The sequence below is a fragment of the Nicotiana tabacum genome, chromosome 13 (assembly GCF_000715075.1).
Source record: "Nicotiana tabacum cultivar K326 chromosome 13, ASM71507v2, whole genome shotgun sequence".
In the NCBI taxonomy this organism is placed as follows: domain Eukaryota; kingdom Viridiplantae; phylum Streptophyta; class Magnoliopsida; order Solanales; family Solanaceae; genus Nicotiana; species Nicotiana tabacum.
Genome location: NC_134092.1, coordinates 111,632,788 through 111,643,741, shown reverse-complemented (window position 1 = coordinate 111,643,741; position 10,954 = coordinate 111,632,788). Strand labels below are relative to the sequence as shown.

General features: G+C 33.8%; 1 long non-coding RNA gene across 1 annotated transcript; it reads right to left on the bottom strand.

Annotated features, from left to right (window-relative positions):
- Nucleotides 1-304: 304 nt before the first annotated feature.
- Nucleotides 305-4,154, bottom strand: LOC107776553 (uncharacterized). The gene is made up of 2 exons (XR_012698133.1): nt 3,848-4,154; nt 305-2,505 (listed from the first exon to the last, which is right to left on the bottom strand). It is a non-coding gene; the product is annotated as an uncharacterized LOC107776553 (long non-coding RNA).
- Between the last annotated feature and the right edge of the window lie 6,800 nt (nt 4,155-10,954).

Genomic DNA, 10,954 nt, shown 5'->3' with positions numbered 1-10,954 from the left:
CTTTGCATATCGCAAGCAATGAAGTTTACATTTGCATAAAATTATTTTAACCTTTGAATGCAGAAATATTTTTGAGAAGCTCCATGCATTCTTCATATTGGCAAGGAAATCCTGCAAGAATAGTCATGCTAATTGGACTTCAACTGTGCAATTTCAAGTACAAAAGAAGGACTGTGATTTAGAAAAATGATGGAAAATAAATGATTTTAGCGGATAAATCATTTTGGTAACTATGTCAAACTTGTCAATCAAAAAAATATAGAGGGATGGTACTGATACTTAGTTTATCATATAAAGTTAGTTGCTGCATATAAACACCAGTGCATAATATTCATTTACCTCAGATAAACCTGCATAACACTCGGTAGAAAATAAATCCAAAGCATATGACAACATCAAACTCTTACTAATTCCCACAACAATTTAAAAGATCTATTCTTCTCCCTAAGACATAATTTTATATATTAAAACACTCAGCAACAACACCGTATTTCAGAAAGTTTAGTACATCTCCAATTTTTGCAAAGCAGCTATAAAGATATTATTCATTCATCCAAAACTGCAGATCTCCATTTCAAAGTGTCCGGATATCATCGGCACTGGTCGACTGAGCGGATGCCATGTAACCTCCAACACCAACCTTGTTCTACACTTCTAATGTATGTACCTTTTGGCATGACCATAACCATTTGTTGATGATGTATTTCCTCAAGATTGTGTTGTTCAATCTTATGTTCAAATTAAAAACTTCAAAATCAGCCTCTAACCCAACAATGAGAAGGATGACTTTAATTTTTATGTTTCTGCGTCTCTGTCGCGAAACAGAGAATATAACTCGATATAAATGGGATAGACAAAAATTGTTAAAGCAAAATCAGTTTTAAACAAAAGAGTCTTGAAAGTAAAAAGTCATATATGATAACTAAATAAAAAATAGTTATTAAGCCTCACAAAGTTACTTATAGTATCTCGAAAAGTTATTCACAATACATAATAACTGGACTTGTATATAAGTAAGAAAGACGTAGATTTAAGACTTAAGTTTGTAAACAATATCATCACCTTACTTTTCTTATCAAGCCACTTAAGAATATAAGAATATGTGTGAAGACTAATATTTGTTGTTGTCTCTACACAAACGCTTTTTCAGAATTGTTTTCCAACAACAACAACAACAAAATCAACCAAAGAGAAAAAAGGATATCCAAAGAGAGCTGATGATAGAAAAAATTATGGAAAGGAAGAATGTAAGTGAAAAATTGATTTTGCATGTCTAAAATATAAGGTAAGTGATATACTTGTAGAAATATAATGAATAAACTTCCATAATGTTCACAGTACATATGCGAAAAGCAAGTCAAAAATGGAAGAACCTAATAATAATGAATATTAATCTGGTTGCGAAACGTAAAAAGCTAATGCAGTTCCATCACGAGGTGCATCTTTCTCAAATACAACTTTGTGCATTTGAATGTCCTTGAGACCGTGAAAATATCTAGTAAAAACAAAATCCCCACGTACATATATAGTGATGTATTAGTCTAATATTTTTTTAAATAAAACTACTTGGAACATTACAATGCTAATTTTCCTTCTACTTGTTTGAACTTGCAACTTACATTGAACATCATAGAGCGACCTCAAAGTCTCCACAAATTCACTATACGTTCATATTCACACACAACTAATACAGAAAACACATAAACGCAAACCTTTTCTTCATAAGGAGACACCAAAATTGCAAATTTCTCTGTACATATACAATTCAACCTAAACCATTGCCTATTCGGTTATTTCATAACCATTTACTCATCAACCTCCTTCTCACCTATTTTCATGGTTGTTCAGTCACATCTTTCGACCGAACAACTTTATTTACCATAGCACTATCACGCCACTTTATAGTTTAGCGATTCAAACCATCTTTCTTTTTTCGCATATAAAACATCAATCACTGATTTGAAATGAAGGCATCTTATATCATTTGTTTTTCTATACTTGTACAATATTGGTCTTTTTTGAGTTTGTGGGATATATATGAAGTTGAGTTTGAATTTAAAGGATGTTGCGTACTTAAACTTAGTGTCAGTCATTATTGGGATTGTATGAAATACTTCCTTTTGTCCTCACTTGCATTTAGATCAATCTTCTGCATCTTAAGGATTGTTTTATTTCCAGCAGCGATCCAACATTAAAATATAGAGAGAGTTTTATGTTTCAAGCTTTTATGAACGAAAGCTCAAGCGTCATATTTGAAATGCTATTTCATAGATCTTCAAAGTAGTACTTGCCAAGGTAATTCATTTTATTTCACGTATAAACACTTGTATTGTATAGCGGAAAACATAGATTCGAAGCATTTTATGAAATAGAGTTAAAATCTGTTGATTCTAAAGAATCTTTTTTTGTCTCTTACCTTGTTACCACGACCTTCACATGAGTCTCTTCTTGCATTCACAATGTTAGAGTACCACATCGATCCTGTATTTATCTAAGAAGTTGAACCTGCCAATTCATAAAAATAAACAACCATTTTTGTTTAATGCCATAAATGGATAAATCAATATACGACAAATATATAAGAAATATACGACAACAAAGGTAAATCTACATCTCATTTTTTTTTTTCCCAGTAAAATATCCAAAAAAACTTCAAACACATTTTTTGAGGTAAATTTGGTGAATGATTGAGCCAATTAAGATGCACAAAAGAAGGACATATAAAGTTTCAAGATCAAAACTAATAGGAGTTAAAACAAATAATATATTTCTTACACAAAACAAATATAAATATATATATATATATATATATATATATATATATATATGTGTGTGTGTGTGTGTGTGTGTGTGTGTGTGTGTGTGTGTGTTTCAATTTATGTGCATATTGAAATGGAAAGACTGATTCCATCATTCATCAAATTTCCAGGTATGGCAGATGAGACTGTAAGTACCAGTTAATCATTACTTAAATGTATCCCTTTTGTCATAAATATATTAAACCCTTGAATATAACCATCTATGCCACAAGTTAGAAATGGAAATGTTAAAAACCAATAAAAGTTTGCATAAGTTATGTAGCAAATTATAGAGTGACAATCAGCCAATGGAATTACCATCATAGGAATGCTCCAAATAAATCTCTAATAAGCAATATATGAGCATGTGTACTGAAAAAAGGTAAATGCTTAGCCACTACTCAGGGTAACTATTCTGAAGCAAATGCAATGTCTACCTAGTAGCAATTCAAAGGCCAATTTTTCTTGGTCCAGGAGAATTATTGAGGCCACTAACTTGCATTTATCAACTTTCTGGTTCAAGTGAGGATGAAATGAACAAATATATGATCACTAAATGGTAAAAAATTCACTGAGTATATTGTACACAGCAGATAACATACAAAATCGGATGAAGAGCCTCATTCAATAAAAGAACACTGAGTACTTTGTAAAAATTTCCCGATCACATAAACCTATATCAATGAAATAACATTTATCAAAATACATGTAACAGAAGATTTTGCCTTTCTTTTTATTACAGTCATTGCTAGCACACACAAATGGATATATTGTGAAGTGATGTTTGAGGAGAAATACTCTGAATCTCTGCTTAACACCTTTCTTCATTCGTCTTCTATCCTTTTATCTGTTATACAATGAATCATTGAAAAGTTTCTTATCATCATTCAACTCAATGTTTTTGGCGAAAAATCAAAATCGTGTGTCAAATTTCGTCTACCAAATTGATTTGGATATACTAAAATTCAATTCAAATTTCAAATAGAAGATAAATCAAATCTGTAAAAAGGAGAACAAAGACAAAGAACTTGTTTTCTATTTGACAATACCTACAACCATCAATTGGGTCGTCTTCTTTCGCAATTTGTCACCGGCAAGTTGGTTCTTCGATATATTCATCATCTGTACAAATTTCCTGCCGTTCATATCAATGAAATAGTAGAACAATCTATGGTTCTTCCATCTGGTCATCTTGATGAAATTAGATGAGTTTTAAACTTCTCCAAAGAAGAGAAGAGATAAACTGATCTCTGCGGCAGTTTTTGCTGTGTTAATTTGTTATCCTTTTAGTGCGCTTGATTTTGCAATTTCGTGGGATCATGGAGGTTTCTTATCTTTTAATTTAATTTAATGAAGTAATATAGAATTAAGCTACGGGCTTCTAACAAAGAAGTAGGGAAAAAAGAAGAGAAAAAACTAAGGAAAACGTGGGGGTCCATTTTTTGGAATTGGAGTAATTATTTATTTTTTTAGTTTTGAGTTTTAAAAATTATCTGTCCAAAATATGTGGGACTTCACAAAACTACAATAACTTGTTAAAATTGTCAAAAGTCTCACATCGGTGGATGACAATTTTGAATGGGAATTTCACCCTATAAAAGGAGGCCTAATGTTTAGGATTTAAGTACACCTCTCATTTGCCTTTTTATCTTCTTAAGGCATTTGTATCTTCTTTCTTTAGTATTATTTCACTTATAATTTTGGAGTGAAATAAAATATTGATTGTGTCCGAGGAAGTAGGCAAAATTGGCCGAACTTCGTAAATTCTGGTGTTCTTTTATTGTTGTCTCATTGTCTTATTTATTATTTAGTGGTTGTCATAATTTTTGGTATAGTAGTTGTGACTCATTCACACTATATACATTTGGCTTCCGCAACAATTGGTATCAGAGCCAAGGTACTGTCTAAGTATGCTCTGTGGTTGCAGCATAGTCTGATCTTCCACATTAGAAAAGATCTATCTTGGTAACTGAGTCAATGTTCTGTCTGAGTATGCTCTGTGGTTGCAGCTTAGTCTGATCTTCCGCACCAGAAAGGAAATAATTTTGATTTGTGTCGTCAGCTACTAAATAATATTTGTGTCAAAATGGGAAACAGTAAACAAGAAGAATCTACATCAAGTGTCAATAATACGTCATCGTTGGCATCTTCGCTTGTGACAAAAATTGTGTCAAATGCGAAATTTGCGGTAGAAATTTTTGACGGGTCAGGATATTTTGGGATGTGGCAAGGCGAGGTTCTAGATGTTCTTTTTCAACAAGGGCTAGATCTTGCCATTGAAGAAAAGAAGCCAGATGTTATTGGAGAAGAAGATTGGAAAATTATCAATCGTGTTGCTTGCGGTACCATTCGATCCTACCTTGCTAGAGAGCAGAAATATCCATACACAAAGGAAACTTCTGCAAGTAAATTATGGAAAGCACTGGAGGATAAATTTTTGAAGAAAAACAGTCAAAATAAATTGTATATGAAGAAGAGACTGTTTCGCTTCACCTATGTTCCTGGTACCACAATGAATGAACATATCACCAGTTTCAATAAGTTGGTCACAGATTTACAAAATATGGATGTAACTTTTGATGATGGTGACTTGGCCTTGATGTTGTTGCGGTCACTTCCTAATGAGTACGAGCACCTTGAAACTACTCTACTCCATGGAAATGACGAAATTTCTCTCAGAGAAGTTTGTTCGGCTTTGTACAGCTATGAACAAAGAAAGGGAGAAAAATAGAAGGGCGGAGAAGGAGAAGCACTAATTGTGAGGGGTCGTCCTCAAAATCAAACGAGGACTAAGAAGGGAAGATCCAAGTCGAGATCTAGACCCAGCAAAGATGAATGTGCCTTTTATCGAGAAAAGGGGCACTGGAAGAAAGACTGTCCGAAGTTGAAGAATAAGGCCAGACATAACAATGGAAAGGCCATTATGGATTTAAATGTAGCTGATTGTGATGATTCAGACTTCTCATTAGTTACAACAGAGTTATGAACATCATTAGACATATGGTTGATGGACTCGGCTTGTAGCTATCATATGTGTCCCAACAAGGATTGGTTCGTGAATTTTCAAGAAGGAGAATATGGATTCATCCACACAGCGGATAACAGCCCTCTTACCTCATATGGCATTGGTTCAATAAGATTAAGGAGCCATGATGGAATGATCAGAACATTAACAGATGTTCGATATGTACCGGGTTTGAAAAAGAATCTCATCTCTGTGGGAGCCCTAGAATCAAAAGGGTTCAAAATCATTGCAGAAAATGGAGTGATGAGAATATGCTCCGGTGCACTAGTGGTAATGAAGGCCAATCGAAAGAACAATAACATGTACTACTATCGTGGTAGTACAGTTATTGGGACAGCAACAGTGACATCCAGTGATGACAAAGAGGCAGAAGCAACCAGGCTATGGCACATGCGCTTGGGACATGCTGGAGGGAAATCCTTGAAAGCTCTATCTAATCAAGGATTGTTAAAAGGTGTAAAGACTTGCAACTTGGAGTTTTGCGAGCATTGTGTCAAAGGAAAATAGACAGGGGTTAAATTTGGTACATCGATCCATAATACTAAAGGCATTTTGGATTATGTACACTCTGATGTTTGGGGTTCTTTCAAAACACCTTCATTGGGTGGGAAGCACTATTTTGTAACCTTTGTTGATGATTTTTCCCGAAGAGTGTGGGTGTATACAATGAAAAGGAAAGATGAAGTGTTGGGAATTTTTCTCAAATGGAAAACGATGGTGGAGAATCAAACATGCAGGAGGATCAAGTGTATTCGCACAGACAATGGAGGTAAATACAAAAATGATCATTTCAATAAGGTCTGTGAAAATGATGGCATCGTCCGACACTTCACTGTCAGACATACACCATAACAGAATGGAGTGGCAGAACGTATGAACTGGACTTTACTGGAGAAGGTACGGTGTATGTTGTCCAATGCTGGCTTGGGCAAAGAATTTTGGGCTGAGGCAATTACATATGCATGCCACCTCATTAATCGTCTACCATCTACTGCTATTGATGGCAAGACACCATTTGAAAAATGGTATGGAAAACCTGCTGTAGATTATGACTCTTTGCACGTGTTTGGCTCAATTGCATACTATCATGTGAAAGAGTCAAAATTGGATCCGAGAGCAAAGAAGGCTATATTTATGGGGATTACTTCTGGAGTCAAAGGATACCGCTTATGGTGTCCAGAGACAAGGAATACTATATTCAGCAGAGATGTTACCTTTGATAAATCTGCCATAACAGATAAGGTGACAGTTGAAGATGTCAAACAAACTGGTGGTGCATCAAAGCAGGTGGAGTTTGAGGAAAAATTTATTTTTCCTACACAAGAAGCAGAGGAGGAAACTCATGAAGATTACCCTCTGGAAGAAGAGCCAGTAGAGAGGGAGATTCCAACTCAGGAACCTCGACAACAACTTGAATCAATAGCAACCAGCAGGCCAAAAAGGACAATAACGAAACCTGTTCGTCTCATAGAGACGGTTGCTTGTGCAACCTCAATTGTAGCTGATGGTGTTCCTACCACTTATAAAGACGCAATCCAAAGTTCAGAAGAAGATAAGTGGAGGATTGTCATGAATGAAGAAATGCAGTCCCTTCATCAGAATCATACATGGAAATTGGCCAATCTCCCGAAGGGAAAGAAAGCAATTGGGTGCAAATGGGTATTTGCAAAGAAAGAAGAATTTCCTAACCAAGAAGATATTCGCTACAAAGCAAGATTGGTGGCCAAAGGATATGCTCAAAAGGAGGGAATTGATTACAATGAAGTATTTTCTCCAGTTGTAAAACATTCCTCTATTAGAATTATGTTGGCTTTGGTAGCACAGTTGGATTTGGAACTAGTTCAGATGGATGTAAAAACTGCGTTTTTACATGGAAACTTGGAGGAGAAAATCTACATGACTCAGCCAGAAGGATTCAAAGTTGCTGGAAAAGAAAATATGGTATGCAAACTTGAAAAATCGTTGTACGGATTGAAACAATCTTCTAGACAATGGTACAAGCGATTTGACAAGTTTATGTTGCGGCAAGGGTACAAGAGAAGCAAATACGATCATTGTGTGTATTTGCGTAAACTTAATGATGGTTCCTTTGTATATCTTCTCCTATATGTTGATGATATGTTGATAACTTCCAAGAATTCGGAAGAAATTAATAAGTTGAAGATTCAACTGAAGGAGGAGTTCGAGATGAAGGATCTGGGTGAGGCAAAGAAAATTCTTGGCATGGAGATAATAAGAGATAGACGTTCAAAGAAACTCTGTTTATCTCAGAAAGAATATTTTAAGAGAGTACTACAACGTTTTGGCATAGATAAGAAGACTAAGCCAATTAGTACGCCACTTGCTCCCCATTTTAAGCTAAGTACTACTATGTCGCCAAAGGATGAAACTGAACAGGAGTATATGTCAATGGTACCATACGCAAATGCTGTTGGTAGCTTGATGTATGCAATGGTTTGTACGAGACCTGACATTTCACAAGCCGTTGGAGTTATTAGCAGATATATGCATAATCCAGGAAAGGAGCATTGACAAGCTGTGAAATAGATTCTACGGTATATTCATAGTACTGTAGATGTTGGGTTAGTTTTTGAGCAGGAAGGCAATCAGTCTGTAGTTGGATATTGTGACTCAGATTTTGCGGGTGATCTGGACAAACGAAGGTCAACTACTGGTTATGTGTTTACTTTTGCAAAGGCACCAGTTAGTTGGAAGTCTACTTTGCAGTCAACAGTTGCTTTGTCTATAACAGAGGCAGAGTACATGGCTATTACAGAGGCTGTGAAGGAGGCAATTTGGCTTCAGGGGTTACTAAAGGAGCTTGGTATTGAACAAAAAAATATTACAATTTTTTGTGATAGTCAAAGTGCTATTCAATTAGCGAAGAACCAAGTTTATCATGCAAGGACGAAGCACATTGATGTTCGGTATCATTTCGTACGAGAAATCATAGAAGAAGGTGGAGTCACGGTGAAGAAAATTCATACTACGGAGAACCCTGCTGATATGCTCACAAAAGTGGTGACTGCGGTCAAGTTTCAACATTGTTTGGATTTGATCAACATTGTTGAACACTAAAGATAATGAAGACAACCAAAATTTGTTATTGAGAGAAAATTGAAGATGTGGAATTTTGCCAAGGTGGAGATTTGTTGAAATTGTCAAAAGTCTCACATCGGTGGATGGCAATTTTGAATGAGAATTTCACCCTATAAAAGGAGGCCTAATGTTTAGGATTTAAGTACACCTCTCATTTGCCTTTTTATCTTCTTAGGGCATTTGTATCTTCTCTCTTTAGTAATATTTCACTTGTAATTTTGGAGTGGAATAAAATATTAATTGTGTCCGAGGAAGTAGGCAAAATTGGCCGAACCTCATAAATTCTGGTGTTCTTTTATTGTTGTCTCATTGTCTTGTTTATTATTTAGTGGTTGTCATAATTTTTGGTATAGTAGTTGTGACTCATTCACACTATATACATTTGGCTTCCGCAACATAACTGAATTGGTTAATTATTTAAAAAAAAATAAGTTTTTTTCTATTTTAATTTTTTTTTTGAGTCTCCAAATTTATTGGAATTTTGTCCTAAAATATGGCACATGTTGATATCTCGTTGTGACACTTGGCATAATTGCTTCTCCTTTTATATATTAATTGATTACTCCTTTTTTTAATGGCTTCCAATTTACTCCTCAAAACTGACGCACTTATCTTTTTACTATATACCCAAAAAATGACACAATTCTACAAATAACTTACTTTTGAACTAATTTATCCTTAATAAAAAGATTTTAAAACTAGAAAAATATTCCTTAAGAGTATAATTTAAAAAGTTGTTTGTTTTAAATTTTGAGCCTAGTCAAATAGTATTATCATCAATTGGGATGATACGAGTAACTTTAATCTAATGTACGTTACCATCGAAGTAAAACATGAAAGTTTGACTACTATATTCGTATTGAATATGCTTACAGATTTATTTATTTGGGTCCTAGGAAGCTTTTTAAAGGATAAAACGGGCTTTAAAAAAATGAACTTCTTTTACATAAAATTAGAATTTAAAGTTGGCATTTAATTTATTTTTTCACTCCCAATTTATGTGATATTTTTTCTATGTTGTCTTGAAAAGAATGATAACTTTCTATATTTTTAAAAATAACTTAACTTTTAAACTTTTTATTTCATCTTATAGCCAAAAAATTTAATATGGCTTGTTTTTACCATAAATTTGAAAAGGCTTTTTCTTTAAATTTTGTGCTAGATAAAAAAGCCTCACATAAATTAGAACGAATGGAGTAATATTTAATTCAAAGATCGTTTACATGACAAGTTACATTCCTTATCTCCTCACATAAGTTTTTTTTATCACCTCTACAAAAACTGACCAACTATTAGGACCAGGGAAAATCAAGTTAAAAGATTTTTTTATACCTCTAAATTTTAAACTTTTATATTTTATTACTACAACAACATAATGATCAAACTTTGGTAATTGAGCGTATCTTTTGGGACCATAAAATATAATTTACTAAGTAATTCAAAAATAAAAAATTTCGCAAGGGTAATTTTTAGGGGGAAAAACATAAATAGCTAGGCCCACACTATAGTTTACTTTCAATTAGCCATAATAAAATTTAGCCATTAATTGTCTAGCCCCAGAGTTTAAAAGATAGAAAGAGAAAAAAAAATCCCTCAATAAATAGTGGCGACAATCACGGGGATTTCCTTTAAAATTTTAATCTCCAAAGATCAATCCCAAAAATTTCACCAATATTTGGATCATTAATTATCTCCAACAAATTTATATCCAAAGTCGAAAAAAGTTGGATGAAAGAAGGGAGAAATAATATTACCATATCTACAACGAAAGTGAAAATATTCTAGAAAATTTATACATGTATAAAACAGTGTATAATCAATAATTTAATGTGTAGGCACTGATTATACACACATTATACAGTGATTATACACTGATTACAAAAATATACATATAACTTTTTTTTCTCTATCTCTCTTCTTATCTAAAAATATACATATTATACATGGCTTAAGTTACACAGTGTATAAATGATTTTTTTCTGTCTATCCTCTTAATGTACATATTACAGTGCTTATACACTAATTATACAAC